At 35.1% G+C, this 20095-nt stretch overlaps 1 long non-coding RNA gene across 1 annotated transcript; it reads left to right on the top strand.

Annotated features, from left to right (window-relative positions):
• Positions 1 to 2783: 2783 nt before the first annotated feature.
• Positions 2784 to 4401, top strand: LOC143264067 (uncharacterized). Its single transcript, XR_013037537.1, has 2 exons — positions 2784 to 3169; positions 3811 to 4401. It is a non-coding gene; the product is annotated as an uncharacterized LOC143264067 (long non-coding RNA).
• The last annotated feature ends 15694 nt before the right edge of the window (positions 4402 to 20095 follow it).

The following is a 20095-nucleotide window of genomic DNA, read 5'->3' on the forward strand; positions in this document are numbered from 1 at the left end:
GGTTTCGTTCCGATCGGTGCATCCAGCTAGGCGCAATCGGCGGGCACACATAGAAAATATTAATAAAAAAAAAATATACTGATCGAATTGAGTAACCTCCTCCTTTTTCGAAGTCGGTTAAAAAATATTGAGAATTTTATGAGAGTTGTGGAAGTGTAAAAACCAAAGGGGGGAAGTGTGAGGTTGGTTTTTACAATAGGTTGGTACGAGTGGTGTATGAATGAGGTTGGTAAGAGTGTAGAGTGAGTGAAATTGGTGAGAGATATTTTTTGGGTTGGCTGAAGTGGAAAAGAAAAGGGGATGAACCGGTGTGTGAAAGATGTCCGTGGAGTGTGTCGTTTGTAAGCATTAAACTTTAAAATTCAAATTACGTTTATTAAATATATATATAAATATAAATATGCGTATAAAGTCGTCAACAACATTATTTCCCCCACAATTATTTGCGGTTTAATGGGTGAGTTACATTTAAATTTGTTAATTATTCAATTCACATTTTTATTTGTTGAATAGAAAAGTTATTCAATTTTTTAAAAATGAGAATTTATTCTTTTTCGTCATTACAATATCTAACGAAAATGATTTTCCATATTTTATCTATTATTTCTTTGCCATAACGAATAAACGTATCGAATAAATTCGATTTATTCTGATTACGTGAGTAGGGACTACTTTTCCTATTTCTTATTCGTGAATGAATGATAATTCAACAATAATCCAGACCTTTTTATTCATTATTCAATGTAACTTTCATCTAATAGCTTTCTATTATACCGACGTTATACCGACAGTATCGATACATTTGTTCACGACGACGCGCGACCGGCCTATACGCGCTCTCATTGGTCAGTATTTTTCATTAATAATTCAAAAACTAAGTTTTAACCAGCATTTTGGTAAAGGAAAAAGTTGTTCAGAATCACTCCAGCTACCACCCCCTAAAATTATCCACCAGTAGCCGAACACCCTATATAATACAATATCGGTTCTTCAATTCGGATACTTTGTAATGAGAAGGTAGAGTACCGTTTAACATACATATCTATGCTTAATTGTTCACACGTTTTCATTCGATCCGTTTACCGGTCGTGCTTATGTTGTGCAATTATTAGAAAGAGTCAGTGAAATAAATTGACAGGATATTGGCCCTGCCAAGCTGTTGGTGCTGTTATCGATGTATGAACCCGATGACACAAATATTTTTCATTAAAACTGATTTTCTCGTGGATCAATGGGTAAGTTTTATGTAAGTTGTTTCTACATTTTTAAAATTAAACGAACGCAGGAATTGATTTATATCACTTCAGCGAGTTACTGCATTAGACATTCCATTTCAGTCCTATCTCATTTTATAGATACGGTACTCATTCGTTTTGAAACGTGAATTTATTCATTTGCTTCATTAGAATAGTTGACAAAATTAATTTTCATGATTAATTTTATTCTTTATTCCTTTTCGAAGGCATTAAATAAATACAATATACGTGGTCTGGGTAAACAACAACTAATTGGTCTTTCTCCTATTTGAGAATAATGAAGAACTATATATTATTCTTAACTTTTCAGTTCATTATTCGATTTAACTTTCAGCTAATAGCGTTATATCGACGCAATATCGATAGCCTTGTATACAACCACAATCGGTCGTTGCACTGGAAGCTGTTACTCATGCTGTCGACCTCTTAGTTTATACACGTTCTCATTAGTCAGTTTCTTTGCTAGTAATTCGAAAATGAAGCCTTAACCAATATTTTGGCCAAGGAAAATATTTTTCAGAACCGTCTCGCCTACTACTTTCTTTCGGCTCTTACACTAATTCCAGGGGCACTCACAAGGGACATTACCCAATCGACACACGCCGATTTTGATGCGTTTTATTCCGTGCGGCGCGGTGGTGATTAAAACCGCGTCACGCTCATACCTGCTACACGTACAATAAATATTAAGAAATCAATTAACGGCATATGGAGAGCTATAAAATGTCAAAAATATTGTAAAAGATTGTAAAAATAATGATATTATTAATAAATATGTTGATTGCCCTTCTTCACAGGGAGTGATTTTAAATTATATATCTAATAAACATTGCTACAAATACCAAATTCTAAAAACATGTATCCTCTATTTTAGTCCATACTTTACATACACAAAGTTGCAACAAAATAGATCAACATTTAGTACCAAAATTTAAACAAAAATTATTAATTTCCAAAATATTATTTAAACGAATAAAGTTTATTAACATTTTTTTACGTACTAAAATTTTCCATTTAAAGTCCATCGATTTAAAAAAAAAAGCTTCCAATTATCTCCATTAATTCCAGAGATATTCCCAAAAGTATGATTTCAGCCCTTAACTTTGAGGGGTATTTTCACCGCTTCAGTGTGAACGATTGCCGTTAAAAAAGTATGTATCAAATATTTTTTTGCGTTCTATATCATAATCAAAGCGCATCAAAATCGACGTGTGTCGACTGGGTAATGTCCCTTGTCAATATACTGCATATTAAAAATTTGTCCGTACTGCAATTTTTTTCAAAAACGTACTCCCTAGTAAAACTTTGATTGATTTTTTATATCGTATATGTAGAATACCTTGAGAAATAATGATTACCATAAAAAAAGATTCATATGCAGCGTCAGTGGGGTATGTTTTTGTCCTAAAGGTGGCAAACGGGCGTATCAAAAATTTAGCCGCTCTTAATAAAAATTTATTTTCTCACCGGTCAAACGGCATAAACAAGATAACGCGTGGTCCAAACGTCGCAAACAAGATAAGCCAAAAACAGCAACGCAATCAAGAGATAAAGAAAGTATAAAAGGAGAAGCAGTTCGGCGCGCGTGACATTATTAATACGACATTATTAATAACCAGACGACATTATTTGGAGCTCGGGTTACGCATCACGATACACCGCGGAGTCGGATATCGAGATCGTTCTATCAATACCATTGTAACATTAATAGCTCGTACATTGTAATATTGTGTGGTTAAGAAATAAAGTTTTTTAAAACATAAACTGGGCGACTTCCGGCGTAACAATTTATATGGTGTACATCCACCGAAACACTGTATAGTTAAGAAAAGTCTGTTTGGCATATTTGCAATTAAATTTTGTATAGTTTCAAGCTTGATTCTCGCCCATGGTATTATAATGCCATATTTCAGGTGAGTAACTGTATTGTATTGACGGCAATTACTGTAGATATTATAAGAAGAATTCCCCATAAATTCTCTATTGGATTTAGATCCGGTAAACGAGATGGTCAGTCCATAATCTTTAAATTCTGATCCTTAACCTACTTCAACATTATCGTATTGGAAGGTACATTTAATGCTTGGAAAGTCAAATATATGAATATAGCAAGAATTGCTGCATTTGCCTTATTGGCATAAAATCTAGGAGAAGATCCGTCGTCTCTTTAATTGTTATAATGAAAAACAGCTATTAATACAATAATATGTTCATTCTTAATTTATCAAGACCCATACTTTAGAAACTACTTTCAAAAGATTTTAATAGCTATTTTGTACATTTTCAGTACATAATTATATTATACATATTTAATAATTTGAAATTTCACTTACGCAAATTGTAATACTTTTTCAGTAATAGGTTAAAACACTCACCGATAAATTCCTCTTTTACAAACCGTTATGGTATATTCACGTATTTTTCGTAGTTTATATCGATGAATGTATTTTGTTGAAAGAAAAAGGAAAGTCGCGCGTAAACACAAAGCTACATAAAAATTACTCGTAATTATCACTTCAGTTTGCTACAAAAAGGAACTATCCGAATTTTACAGAGAGATGTGAACAGATGAACCCAACGACATGCACCTTGTGATTTTGTATCGAAATGTGACTTCTCCGTCATGCTAGCAAGGTCCTCCGGGTCCTTTCGAAGACAATCCTGTGGTGGGGGAACTGGTGCCGATAAATTATAGTGCGAGATAGAGACGATGGAATCCATAATTAATTATTTTAATCGTGTATGTCATTTTGTTTCTTCCTTCACAGCTTTTTCCTGTTTGGCATGTTTCTCTCTTGCACGTACCTACGTCTGAATATTTCTCGACGCAAAATCAAATGTTTCTGAATTCGTTACCGAATTCCTCGTAAATTGTCTATGCCACAAAATATTGAATTCTTCGGTTCTTTTGTGAAAGTGCCTTACTGATGTCTCTGGTGCACGTAAGTTCCGCTGCTGTAACTTGGCTAGAATTTCTGCCCCCTACGGGTCTTCTGCTTGCTCTTTTATACCCCGAAAATTCGGAATTTGCCTTTTACTTTTCAAGTCCACGCAAGCTATCCCTATGATAAATGCGTACAATTTTTACATATTATTTTTAATTGATTATGTAGACATTAATTAATAAAGCAAATATTTTTATTAATTCGTTAGTAATATATTCTGACTAATATTGAATAATTTTAACAAAAAAATGATAATTTAATAATAATTTAATTCGAAATACATTCTCTGTCTTTTTCTACTTGCTGTACGCGTATCGTACAAAGACATAGGCTAGCGAAGGGCGTGATCTTTGTTTAAAATATTACGTCCGATTTGTATTTCTTTAGACTGATGAAAGAATGCATTTATTGGATTACTAATCATTTATTTTGATTCTTAATTCATCAATTCAATATATTTTAATATATAAATAATAATTATTAATAACCTAAATAGTTTATGTTTTATTGACTGATTAAATAATTCATATGGTTATTCTTTCGACACATGGCGCAATCGGTAAAAAAAGAAACAGTCAATAATAAAAGTACTGAAGAATAATCAAAATGATGAATTTACAATAAAGAAACTAAATATACATCGAGATCCCTCAGAGTTGAATCTTCTGGGATGTTACAACTTCCTCCTTATACCGTCTCTTATCCTCAAGACACATGTTTCCAGTTTTTGGGAAACGCTGAATAATGCATTTGCAGCAACGGCAGGTTTTTTCCGTTATTCCTTGAAGATGCTGTGCCTTCTTCAAATAACACATCTTCCAGTGCTTACGCCTTGCGTCACGGGTGGGTGGTCTTAATATTTCGATATAATTCCAGAGGGGGGGGGGGGGGGGATATAAAAAATTTCTTAAGCTTCCATTCTCTTTTAGAACATTTCTCGGGATGAGGAATATTGTTCAGATTATTATTGTGTATTTAATGATTGTTCATATGATTTCTTCTTTCTTTCTTTCTCTATCTATATATATGTGTGTGTGTATATTTTTACCTCGGACTTAAGTTTACTTATTAAAATTAGAAAAATATATTATTAAATTTTTTTTCTTTATAAATATATACGTTTGTAGGATTGGATCAGACGAAGTTGTCGAAATAAAAGGCCCGTAACACTTTGGTTTTTAAAGATATTCAATATACAGTAAAGACTGGATAACTGCAACAAAATCGGGACCCAAGCGTTGCAGTTATCGAGTCGACGTGTCGATTCTTTGTTTACATTTGTGTAACGACTCTGGAACCTAGGTTCAGATAGTTACTAGCGCTAGGAAGGTAAAGAGCAGCTTTTACCAACTGAACGACTCGTTGTGGAAAATAACTAAAGATTGTGGGATTCGTGTGGTGTGCGGTTAAGGAGTGAAATCCACAGGTCAATGTCTTTCAACAATTCGGTTTATTCAAACAAAATACTGAAGATAATGAATTTAACAAATAACAAGTAATAAATAACAACAAAATATGAAAAGTATACTAGTTTGATCAAAAGGAACTAAACAGAGTTTGATATAATAATAACAGAAATAATAGAACTTGGTAAATTAAACAGTACGTAATAGATAATTGTAAATTTAACTAAATCTGATTTTGGACAAAGCTAACTTCGCTTTTATGTATTTAACTGAATTCGGTATTCTATATTATTTGGTTCTCGTCCTAAACGCTGTCGCAATTACAAAAGTTAACTTGATCAATACGTTTATAATTTATATAATGAATATTCTTTACGGAATTATTAATATTAGCGCGTTATAGTCTACCGCAGCGAGGAACACGACCTAAGTGTGATTCTCTACGTGTACCTAAATACTCTTTCGCAAAGTTAGATAGATTAACAATTTTATCTGATATCTAACGCGGTGTAGTCGACTACTGAGATTACGCTGATGACAGAACAATATTCTTTTACTAATTCAAGTTCAAAATTTGTTTGAATCTAAATGAATTACTTACTCGGAACAGTTACTCTTTTAATCTGACTCGACAACTGATTGTCCATGACCCTTTTTGTCAAAACGAACACTGACAGCCAAAACCAGATCGCTTAATTGGGGAGCCTGTTGTTCACTGGCTACTAGAACGACCTAACGATACAGGAAAAGGGTGAACAGTGTAAGTTCAACAGGGTAGCAAATCAATTGATTCTAATTATAAAATTGTGATTACTGAACTGCCACCCAAAAGACACGGGCTTCAGAGACCAAGCCGCTCAAATGGGGAGCCTGCGTTAGCTAGCTACGAAACGATCCAGAGCGAGCTCCGAGAATCTGATAGCGCGTTAGCAATCCGATGTAAAATCAAATGTGAGTAGCTGAGAGCTATCGTTTCGATATCTTAGCCTTTCTTGGCGCCAAGTATAGCACTCTCCTAGCGGAGTTTCAGATACGAGACCGTTTGAATGGGGAGCCTGCGTTAGCTAGCTACTAGAACGACCCACGATCAAGTATGCAAATGGCGTATACCCGCTTTACCAGTCAAGTATTAAGAATCGTTGCGGCTCTTGACAGCGAAAACTGTTCCGGTTATACTTATCCAGGAGACTTCTAGCTTGCTCGACTTCGAAAACTGTTCTGCGATTTTGGCGAGTTTCGCTCGGCCTTTTATACTCGCCAGCCTGGCAAATTCTCGGAAAACCCCCATAATGTCGAAATATAATATTGTCGTATAAATTCGTAATTAGACATTAATTGTGCAAACGAACGATTTAATTACATTATTAATATCGCATTCTACATAATGGTTTATATTCCTGATATAAAAATAGTAATTAAATAGTGTTTTAATGAAAATTGTATTTTCTATCTCCTTCTATACACTGCGCACGACTTCTATACGAATCGGAGCTAAGTGTATAAGCATACGATGCTTCTAGAATATTCCATTGAATAATATTATAATTTACAATATATACTGCAATAAACTAACATCTGACTCTAGTTCCGGATAACATAATACAATTAGTACGCTCGATATGTATTGACTAATTTGTTTAACTGATAGTTTTTAATAACTAATAACGTCCTAATTGTAAAATATATTCCTATCCTTCTCTAAGTAACGCAAGAATTCCAGGAAATTCGAAGCGAGCATCGCGGCACGTAAACACATAGCATTGCGGAATTTTCCTTACAAAACCATACATTTATTCGAATAGTTATAAAATAATACATTAATTTTGTTTTAAATAAATTAACTTAACATGATTGTCTTTGTAAACTAAACATAAAATAATTATAAAATAATTATTGAAAATTAAAAATATAAATATATATATACAGGGTGTCCCGCAATTAGTGTAGGACCCGAAAAGGGGTGGTAGGTGGGGCGATTCTGAACAACTTTTTCCTTTGCCAAAATATTGGTTGAGGCTCCATTTTCGAGTTATTAGCAAAAAACACTGACCAATGAGAGCGCGAATAGACCGGGTGCGCGAAAGCGTGAGCAAAAGCTTCGAATATGACGGCCGATCGTCATCGTGAACAAATGTATCGATACTGTCGGTATAACGTCGGTATAACGTCGGAATAACGTCGGTATAATAGAAAGCTGTTAGATGAAAGTTACGTTGAATAATGAATAAAAAAATCTGGATTATTGTTGAATTATCATTTATTCATGAATAAGAAATAACAAAATTAGTCTCTACTCACGTAATCAAAGTAAATCGAATTTATTCGATACGTTTATTCGTTATGGCAAAGAAATAATGTATAAAATATGGAAAATTATTTTCGTTCGATATTGTGATGATGAAAAAGAACAAATTCTCATTTTTTAAAAATTAAATAACTTTTCTATTCAACAAATAAAAATTTGAATTGAATAATTAATAAATTTAAATGTAACTCACCCATCGAACCGCAAATAATCACGATGAAAATGCATCTCTGTCACTAGGCCAATCCACCGATCCCTACTGTTCTCATAAATAATAGAAACTGAAAAAGCTCTCAAGAAACTTCACTGTCACCTATCACTGTCACCCTTCATTATTAGTTTTCATTATCACTTTTTTCTGTAATTTTCCCTAATTTTCACTAATTTTCACTGTGAGTTCAACACATAAATACGACGAATGAAAACACATAAACAAATATTCATAAATAATTTAAACTATATTATCTTGAAAGCAAGAAAACAGAATTTTTGATTAAAAACAACGATACATTTTATTTCAACACGTATCTTTCGACAATAAACGATGACTGTCGATCGACGCCGCAGTCGTTCAACAGATCATCGTTGCATGGCAACCGTTCGCGACGTATGCCTCGCGATCGAGAACGAAACCGCGATCCGTGGCCAGTCTAACAATGTCTTCTAATAAAATACAATATAATATCGATTCCTCAATTCGGATTTCTTATAATGAGAATATAGCGTATCGTTAAACATCATATCTATGAATGATCGTTCACGCGTTTTCATTCGGTCCGTTTACCGGTCGTGCTTATGTTGTGCAATTATTAGAAAGAGACAGTGAAATAAATTGAGAGTTCATTGACCCTGCCAGGATATCAGCTGTTGATGCTCTGATCGGTGGATCTACCCGGTGACACAAATATTTTTTATCGAAGCTAGTTTTTTCATGAATCAATGGGTAAGTTTTATTTAAGTTGTTTCCGTATTTTTAAAATTATACGTACGCAGCAATTGATTTATTTCACTTCAATGAGGTACTGCATTAGATATTTTATTCCAATTTTATCCCATTTCATAGGGAAGGTACACATTCGTTTTGAAACGTGAATTTATTCGTTTGCTTCATTAGAATAATCGACAGAATGAATTTTCGTGAATTTATTCTTTTTCCTTTTTGAAGGCGTAAAATAAATACAAGATACTTGGTCTGGGTAAACAACAACTAATTGGTTTATCTCCCATTCACGAATTACGAAGAATTTAATATTATTCTTAACTTCTTAATTCATTATTCGATTTAATTTTCACCTAATAGCTTCCTGTTATACCGACGTTATACCGACATTATACCGACGTGGTATCAATACGTTTGTTCACGACGACGATCGGCCGTCATATTCGAAGCTGTCGCTCACGCTTTCGCGCGCCCGGTCTATGCACGCTCTCATTGGTCAGTGTTTTTTGCTAATAACTTGAAAATGGAGCCTCAACTAATATTTTGGCAAAGGAAAAAGTTGTTCAGAATCGCCCCACCTACCACCCCTTTTCGGGTCCTACACTAATTGCGGGACACCCTGTATATATATATACCGACCGTTCAACTAAATACATAAGATAATTGATAATAATCTAGCGTCGGTAACAGTCTATTACTGTCGGTAACAAAACTATTGGTAAGTGATTGTTCTGAACTGTTACGTACGCCAATGATTTTTTACTCCTCGAAGATGAATATTCAGAAATAGCCTGAGACCACCGCGAAGCGAGAGTCTAGTCTTGCCTAGGTTTTCCAGTTACCAGGGTTTCCTTATTAGGCTTCGCTCGAGAACATCTAACGTCTTCGGACCAACGCGATGAAAATTCGTTAGACGAAAACGTCGCGTTGATTCGTTCCCACCGTCTCCACCACTACTCGTTTTCTACCCATTTTTGAGTATAAAAAGGGTTGTGGAGAAGACGCCTAGGACCCATTTAATTCGTGAACGTCGTCTAATACGGAACCTCTGTCCGTGGACCCAGTAGATTATTAAACGTCGTCTAATACGGAACCTCTGTCCGTGGACCCAGTTAATTCTCGAACGTGGACTAACGAGGAACCTTTGTCAGAGTTTAGTTAGAGTCTTTCACGTTGAATTAAAACTAAGTCACTTTTGAGCAAGATCGGGTTAGAGTCCCCTTCGAGCAACATTGATAACCATACAGTACGTATAGTTTACTGTTAGGCATTTTTTCTAAAGTATTTTCGGGTCCCCGTTTCGCTTGTTTTTCGTTAAAACTGGGCAGGATTAGATTCTCGCTTTGTCGGAGTCGAAACATATTAAACTCAAGTAAAATCAAGTCAAGAACATTTCTTGTAAAAATCACCTTAACCGGCAAATACACATAACCATTTGTAATTCCGGTTTTGGGAAAAGAATATATTTTCAACTTTTATCTTTAAACTTAATTATTGCCTTTGTCAATTTATAACCAAAGTCCTAACAAACCCACCAGTCGGTATATCTTAACCGCTCGAGGTATACTGGCATATCTTTGTTACGAGCACAACTACTAACATTTCCTGTGACACCCGGCGTTAGCCATACGTCGGCTAGTTCACATATCATTTTCCTGGGGCACCCGGCGTTAGCCATACGTCGGTACATCCCCGCGTCTTGACCAATCCTGTGACCCCCGGCGTTAGCCATACGTCGGCTAGTTCACGATAACCAACCTCCTGGGGCACCCGGCGTTAGCCATACGTCGGCTCATCCCCGCGTCTATTTTCCTTTGGCGCTCAGGTTAAGTAACAAACCTAAGTTAGCCTAGTAACACTACCTTGACCAAAATACAGCCCCCAGCCACGCGGCTGTGACCCCTCCGGCTCGTAACAGAACATAAGACTGCCATGTTGGAATAACTCTTCCCGGGACGTTACACATTTTCGAGGAAAACGCTGGCTAGTAAATCGCTGAACACCCTGTATATATACATTAACGTTTCGATATTAAGAACTGGACAATCGTGATGCTTGTGTGATTATGTGTTTGTTTACTGTGGGTTCCGAAAATTGTACTATTATTATACGGAAAACATCAAATATGACAGTCATCCTTTTTACTTGACAATCCCATTGAGCGGGTATTGATATGCTCTTGTCGATTTTAGCGAGTAAATAGGTTTCTTGTCATACGACGATATACTTCAAAATTAATGAAGAATTTTCGCATCGTAAATTCACTCATGAGATAAGCGTCCAAGTATTCTTTAATTTTATGTTGTTAAACAAATAGTCATTTTTTTTAATTATCTAAAAAAACTGCGCTTTATCTTTACCTTTATTTTCGCTTAATCCATACTATTAGTTTCGTTAATAAATTTATACTTATTAATAGTTGTGAATTTTATAATTACTTACCGGCTGACATATTACCGATGATGGTAACTATGTTACCGATATCGCGCGATTTGTTTGTTCACGACCAGGGTCAACCGTCACGCTTGCACCCGTCGCTCACGCATCTGAGCGCGCGCTATTCTCTCGCTCTGATTGGTCAGTGTTTTTCATTAATAATTCAAAAACTAAGCTTTAACCAGCATTTTGGTAAAGGAAAAAGTTGTTCAGAATTACCCCAGCTACCACCCCCTAAAATTATGCCCACCAGTAGCCGAACACCTTGTATATTGTTTTCTCACTCTGATGCATAGCGATTCTGTCGTTCATTCATTTAATTCTACATTGATTCGTAATAAGCCACTCGCTCGGATCTGGCCAGTTGCTTGTTACGAATCCGGTACATTATATTGTTTTCTCATTCTGATACATAGCGATTCTGTCGTAATATGACATTTTTTTTTAAATCTAATGGTTGACAGTGAACAATAATTTGAGGTACATTTTTATCTATAATTTTAATTAATTTTTTTAACAAAAATAAAAAAAAGTTGAAGGAAAAATTATGTAAGTATAATACACTATATACAATATATAATACTATATGAACTATGTACAATGAAATGGTCATAAAACTAGCTGCTCGTTCAACCATAATTTTTTCCGAATTGCTTTATTGTCGCAGTAATGGCGATGACCTACTATTTTTTGACATCAATATTTCTTAAACTGCTATGTAGATATATGTTTATATTCACATAATTGTAAAAAGATAAGGCAAAGTGTGACAAATTAGGAATTGCAACGTATTCGATTCATCTGATTCTACATCGATTCGAAATAAGCCACTCGTAATAAGCCACTGGCTTGGGTTTGGGCAGTTGCTTGTTACGAATCCGGTATATTTTTCCATTCATGAAATTTTACTACTATTAAAAAGGGAAAGCATGCTATGTTCTGTCCTTGTCTAAAGAATAACATCGCCGCGCGATCGATTACTTTATAGTATACCGCTACACCCAACCCCCTGTTTTTTCTACGCCGTCACCGTCATCGCGCTCGGGAACAAAGGCAAGCCGAAAATATACCTGATTCGTAACAAGCAACTCGCCAGACCCGAGCGAGTTGCTTATTACGAATCAGTACTGTATTTGTCACACGTGTTCTCTGATTATTTATTATACGGCACAAAGTTAACACTAATGTTACATTCTGGTCAGAGAACTCATTTCACTTCGCTGTCACTTCTAATTGGAATTTTTAACTATATTATTCTGTAACCACTGTACACTAATCTGCTAATAAAACAACCACAGATAAAGAACGCGAATGAATACGCGTAAACGATTATTCATAAATAGTTCCACCTACTTTTTATTGTCTCTTTGAAGTTGAACACTCATCGATCTGTCCTAAACTGCGGAATAGGGTGGCCCTTAGTTATAGAGCTCGATTTCTTTTTTCGATTTTCTCGTCGTCTCACCCCCCTAAAATTTTGACACTTGATGAAAAAATGATAACGTCAAAGTTTCAGCATGATTGGATAACAGGAACCCGTGCCGCAATCAAGTTGAAATTTTGAAACTTGTACGATTTCAGGTTATCATCGAATATGTTAGTGACCTTTTATTTTAAAAGTTTCGGTGAATATTTTATAATGAAAATATAATTTTTTACACGTGTAATACTAGCATTTACATACAATTACAACACATAAATATTTACATATTTACATACAATACATTTACACACAAATGTAACGTAGCTTTTAAGTTACCGCAGAATGTGGCGGTTGGGCAACTCAGAGCTGCATATAATTCGTACAAAATTTGATAAATTTTTCAATAATCTCGATTATATTAGCACTTATAAACCAATTTTTTAAAAATATTTATAAGCAAAATATTCTTTAATGGAATTTCAGTTGTCTTATAAATTAGCTTATTATTAAATTGTACGTAGCGTTTAATATACAGGGTGTCCCACAACTCGTGTAGGTCCCTGAAATGGGGGGTAGCTGACGTGATTCTAAGCAAGATTACCCTTTGCAAAAATCGGGTTTGAAGCGTAGTTTTTGAGTTATTAACGAAAAACACTGACCAATCAGAGCGCCGGGATTCTGGTATAGCACGTACCAGCAGCCGTTTTACAAAACAACGTTCGGAGCCGTAAAACAGTCCATTTCTCGTACCGACTGCTTTGTATTTTCGTGCTATCTGGCCAGGTATTGACGAACGGTATGTGACCAGTGGACAGAAAACCGTGTGTGTTAGGAATCGCTATTATCGACTACATAGCTCCGATCGGCCGTCGTGGCGCTATGTAGATCACTGAACCCCCTCTCCTCTTGGTTTTAGCTATAAAGCGAGCGGCGAGAACGGAATTGTAACTACCTTTGTAGCAGAGCTAAATATAAGCAAAAATATTAAAAGGGAGCGAGTCTTGAGTTCAATAAAAATCATTCTGGTGTCTGAAGTTCCAATTCCTTTATTCACGGGAGAAGAACAAGAAATAATTTCTGCCTCAATATATACACGGTTCGCCTACGACCAAGAAACACACGGTTCGCCTACAACCATCACCGGCGTCAATTACATCATTCTCTTTTTACCATCAAAAAACAGTGTGCAATACCAAAATGTTTAATGTCTAGTAAAAAGGGTCATTGAAAGTAATTAGCTTTTCGTTAGTTCACCTTCGCACAATTTATTGCACGGTCAAGCCTAAACGGGACAATAGGCAATCCAGGTGAATTCGAGTCTCGCAGCTATCAGCTGTCGTATAATTGATTGTTTCGAAAAACACGTGCGGACGTTCAGAAATGGCAATCAGACTCGGGAAGTCGTTCAAACAATATGCACACTTTTGTTAAAATATCTAGCCATAGGGTGGGAAAAGGCAGAGTGGTTTTTGGAAAGAAAACTATGTTTGACCCATGAGCTTTTTCGTGAGAGCTGCCGGACAGTAACCATCGAAATGTCTCTGGAAAGGACTAACGCAGAATTTTATATTTTTTATATTTTTACGTCGAGTGCAAGAGGAACGCGAGGTAGTCGAAAAAAAAAAATCGGAAGTCGGAAAATAAGGACCAACCTACTGCGAAATGCAACGCGAAGAACATCTTCGACGGAGAATTTAGTCGAAATTTAGACGTCCCTTGCAAAAAGGACGTTTGACACTCTAACAAAAACGAGAGTATGCCTTTCTTTAAAAAAAGACGAGAACCGTTTTTTAACCGACTTCGAAAAAGGAGGAGGTTACTCAATTCGATCAGTATATTTTTTTTTATTTTTTTTTTTTTTTTTTTTTTTTTTATTATTATTTTTATTTTCTATGTGTGCCCGCCTATTACGCCTAGCTGGATGCACCGATCGGAACGAAACCTTTTGCATCTGGTAGGTTCTGACTCCCCATTGGTACCATTATCAAAAAATTTTTCATTTTTCAGTTGCAAAGTGTTGTTATTGCAAAAAAACCGGCAACTTTTGAAATAAACTTTTCTCGATTTTAGTGCGCTTTTAATATCTTATCACGGACATGATTCTGAACAATTTTGTTCATATAAAAATTTCGCGGAAAGCTTTAGTTTTCGAGATATTAGCGAAAAATTGTTGAAAAGTTTTGAAATCAACTTTGGACGATTTTAATGTCCTTTTAATATGTTATCAGGGGCACGATTCTGAACAACTTTTTCCTTATCCACAATTAAGGGGAAGCTTTAGTTTTCGAGTTATTAGCGAAAAACTATTGTTACTAATCTATTGAATTCTACGTATGCCTCCGTGTCTCTGGTGGTGTATGAGTCAACATGCAGTCGCCGATTTTCTACTGTTTCTACAAACACGTCTTGCCGGCCGATAAAAAGTGTGAAATAAAATAATTTTTAGAAAAAAAAATACGCCGACTTCGAAACGCACTAAAAAGTATAAAATAATTTCTATTTCCTAATGAAGTAATTTCTATTTCATTCAATCATACAATTACGTAACAGATATGAATGAAACCTATTTACTCGTTAGGTATTATATTAAATACATTTCAACCTTTTCGGAGGCGGCGCAAAATTAAATAACATATTCAAAATAATCTTTTAATTTTTCGCCGCCTCCGAAAAGGTTGAAATGTATTTAATATAATACCTAACGAGTAAATAGGTTTCATTCATATCTGTTACGTAATTGTATGATTGAATGAAATAGAAATTACTTCATTAGGAAATAGAAATTATTTTATACTTTTTAGTGCATTTCGAAGTCGGCGTATTTTTTTTTCTAAAAATTATTTTATTGCCTTTTAGAAAGGGAAAGGGACAACGGTTTTCTCGGATACCTATGTAGCGACCGTTCAGCGAGCAAAACGTAGCGGTTCAATTGTTTTATGATTCTTTGACCCGACGAACCGAACGACCGAAGATGTTGTCCAGAACTCTCGCTTCCTCTAGCCTCGAAACATTTGGAGTCACAACCGGCTGTTTAGGAGAGTACGTTGGAAGCGAAACATTAAAGAGAAAAATCATAGAAATTATTTTCGGATAATCGTTCACGCGTCTCTGCTTATTTATCCATCGTTATTATGTTAGGAAATTAGTGAAAACTCGCAAAAAAATATTACAGTGAAAAGAGATAATGAAAAATGATAGTGAAAAATGATAGTGAAGTAAAGTTGCGCATTATTTTTACGAATAGTTACGATCGATAGAACGAGCTAGTTACAAGAATCCATACTCAATGGAGCAGGATTATTTTTAAACAATCGATGAGTCTTATTCTAATGGTTTATAAGTTTTATATAAATCTAAAGTTATAGAAATTTCATTTTTTCGACTTCTGCTAATTACACGTAACTAATTCTCTTTCTTATTCTTGACAAACGAATAAATGAACATTATTTGCAAATGTTCTGTTCATTAATTAACTAAGATTTATCATGAAGGCTTTTTATTAAACGTTTACACTGTTCCGGCGCATTGGTACTTGATCATGATCGTGCTCAGCTGCTAGGCTCGAACCTTTTGCTCTTGTTTCTGGACGCGCGTAATCCTCGTGCTCTGATTGGTCCGTGTTTTTGCCTAATAAGCAAAATTAATCAAACTCTTTTTAATGTTTTAATGTTTAATTAATGAAACCCTGCTTTTGCAAAAAGAAATCTTATTCAGAATCATGTTAGATACCCCTCCCTCCATTTAAGGGACCTACACTAATTGTAAGTCGATTCTTCAGAATATTGTACACGAAAAGAGTATTGAGGTACAATCTTAAAAAAGTCAACAGTTCATGACATATTTTAAACTGAATATTCAATTAATTCAATAACTGTATATTCTATTCAGAATATTTCGAACACAGATTTAAGATATCTCATAAGCTGTTGATTTTTTAAACGACGAATCCCAATATTTTTTTTTCGCAAAATGTCCCATAAAATCGAATTATACAGAAAACAGTGTGCATATTTGCTTAAAAAAAGTACAAACACACTTTTTTCAAATTTTTTGTTTACACAAATTTCAATGTTTTAGAAAATTTTACATGGATAAATACTAACTGTGGCGGTTTCACTCCCACGCTCATCGCCACTAGACGGCACATAGAATCGAGACCTAGACTTTCTCGCTAGTACTCAAAGATCCTATTCATATAATAGTTCCTGTCCATCCCTTCCTTACATTCCCGCGTCTAAGGCAAGGGCCTGCTAGGACGCGTTACTGATAAGTCCACTAGCAGGCCCCGGACGAAACGTTCTCCATCTCCTTTACTTTCTCTAGCTCCCTATTATAGCTACCTGAACCGCCAAACTAACATACAGTAACAAAATAAAAACAACAATTCTTGAAATCTTTCAAACTTTTATATGAACCATCCCACTTTCTTAATAATTTTCTCTGATTTTTTTTAAGCTTATACCCTTATATTTTTGTATATGCAGAATGTTGTAAAAAATAGACTTAATATACATAAATGCGGTGTATAGTTTCTTTTGAAAAAACATATTTGGTCTTTAAGCCACGTATAGAAATAACGATCATAGAAAAAACGTTTCTATCGTTACATGTATCCTATGAAGTAGTATAATTTTATTTAGAGAAGATTGCACCTGCAATAACAAATAAAGTAAATATTTAGATGAAACCATTTAACTACTGATGCGATCGTTGCAGTATCGGATAATATGCAATTATATGTGGAAAAAAACTATGGTTTCTTTAACAGTCTGTATAATTGCGCAATTTGTATTATCTCTGATCCATATACTGTATTTTTAATTTTATCCCGCGTATGAAAATATTATAATATACATAATATTATTTAGCAAATATTTAAGTGTTCTTAATCATCACTCCACAATTATATAATATGAATTAGTTTTAATCGTTAACGCATTTAAAGTAAATTTACATGTTTTATTAAATTTATTTAATAGTGAGTGTAACGTATTCGTCGGGCGTAGCAGAAATTCTCACTAATTGTAAAGTCGAAGAAGAACAGATTAAGAAGCGCTAAGAAATATACAGAAAAGAAGTATGAAACGATCGTACTGATAGAAAAATGAGCCAGGAAGGCGATGTAAAAGGGTTGTCGGAAGCGGCAGGTGGGATTTCAGGTGTGGGGGTTGGAAGAAGGTGTAAGCGCTAGGAAAAAGGGCGATCATGTGGTGTACGGAGGGGGAGTAGGAAAATGCTGTCAGCTGACGCGCGGATCAAGAGGGAGGTTCAGCGGAACACGATAGGGAACCGTGGCTCAGTTTGCTTTCGTTCGTTTCCACGGAAGATACGTCAGTTTATTCGCGTAGTGTAGTTTTAAAGAACGTTGATCGTTTGGTGTTTCGTGTCATTCGTAACCGATTATTTTTGTAAATTGAAGCGAAACAATTTACGCTTCAATTTACGCTTTGCACGTACGTGCAATGGTCGTAAATTGATCTATATCTTAGATGTTATCGTGGTACAAATGCAGATCAATTGGTGACGGAGAAGCGAATGTATTTTGCTAGGAGTAAAGTATCAAGTGTAACATCCCGGGAAGAGTTTTTTTTTAAAGTGGCAGTCCTATGTTCAATTTCATTACCCGCTGATAGAAATAGTTTAGTTACCGACGATAATAGACTATTACCGACAGTACATTATATACCAATTACCTTATGTATTCAGTTCAGCGGTCGGTAACCAATACATATATATTTATTTTATTTTCAATAATTATTTTATATTTTCAATTTAGAAAGGATAATGTAATTTACAAAGACAATCAAGTTAAGTTAGAACAATTAAAAACAAAATTAATGTATTATTTTATAGTCATTCGAATAAATGTATAATTCTATATGGAAAATTCCGTAATGCTATGTGCCTACGTGCCGCGAAGCTAGCCCCGAATTTCCTGGAATTCTCGCGTAGTCTTAGAGAAGGATAGAAATACATTTTACAATTGCGATATTATTAATTATTAAAAACTATTAGTTAAACAAATCAATCAATACAGATCGAGCGTACTAATATTATGTTATTCGGAACTGAAGTCAAACGTTAGTTTATTGCACTGAATATTGTAAATTATAATATTATTCAATGGAATGTTCTAGAAGCATCCTATGCTTATACATCTAGCTCCGAACCGTATAGAAGTCGTGCGTAGTACATAGAAAAGGATAGAAAATGCAATTTCATTAAAACACTATTAAATTACTATTTTTATATCAAGAATATAAATCATTATGTAGAATGCTATATTAATAATGTAATTAAACCGTTCGTTTGTACAATTAATGTCTAATTACGAATTTATAAGACAATATTATATTTCGACGTTATGGGGATTTTCCGAGAAATTGCCAGACTGGCGAGTATAAAAGGCCGAGCGAAACTCGCCTAAATCGCAGAACAGTTTTCGAAGTCGAGCGAACTAGAAGTCTACAGATAAGTATAACCGGAACAGTTTTCGCTGTGAAGAGCCGCAACGATTCTTAATACTTGACTGGTAAAGCGGGTATACGCCATTTGGATACTTGGTCGTGGGTCGTTCTAGTAGCCAGTGAACAACAGGCTCCCCATTCAAACGGTCTCGTATCTGAAACTCCTTTAGGAGAGTGCTATACTTAGCGCCAAGAAAGGCTAAGATATCGAAACGATAGCTCTCAGCTACTCAAATTTGATTTTTCGTCGGATTGCTAACGCGCCGTCAGATTCTCGGAGTTCGCTCTGGGTAGTTTCGTAGCCAGCTAACGCAGGCTCCCCATTTGAGCGGCTTGGTCTCTGAAGCCCGTGTCTTTTGGGTGGCAGTTCAGCAATTACGATTTTATGTTAGAATCAATTGATTTGCTACCCTGTTGAACTTATACTGTTCACCCTTTTCCTGTATCGTTGGGTCGTTCTAGTAGCCAGTGAACAACAGGCTCCCCAATTAAGCGATCTGGTTTTGGCTGTCAGTGTTCGTTTTGACAAAAAGGGTCATGGACAATTAGTTGTCGAGACAAATTAAGAAAGAGTAACTGTTCCGAGTAAAGTTCATTAGAATCAAACAAATCTTGGAATTTTGAATTAGTAAAAGAATATTGTTCTGTCATCAGCGTAATTTCCGTAGTCGACTACACCGCGTTAGATATCAGATAAAATCATTAATCTGTCTAACTTTGCGAAAGCGTATTTAGGTACACTTAGAGAATCACACTTAGGTCGTGTTCCTCGCCGCGGTAGACTATCACGCGCTAGTATTAATAATTTCGTAAAAGATTTTTCATTATATAAATTATAAACGTATTAATCAATATAAACTTTGTAATTGCGATAGCGTTCGAGACGAGAACTGAATAATATAGAGTATCGAATTCAA

Source organism: Megachile rotundata, chromosome 3 (genome assembly GCF_050947335.1).
Source record: "Megachile rotundata isolate GNS110a chromosome 3, iyMegRotu1, whole genome shotgun sequence".
NCBI lineage: Eukaryota > Metazoa > Arthropoda > Insecta > Hymenoptera > Megachilidae > Megachile > Megachile rotundata.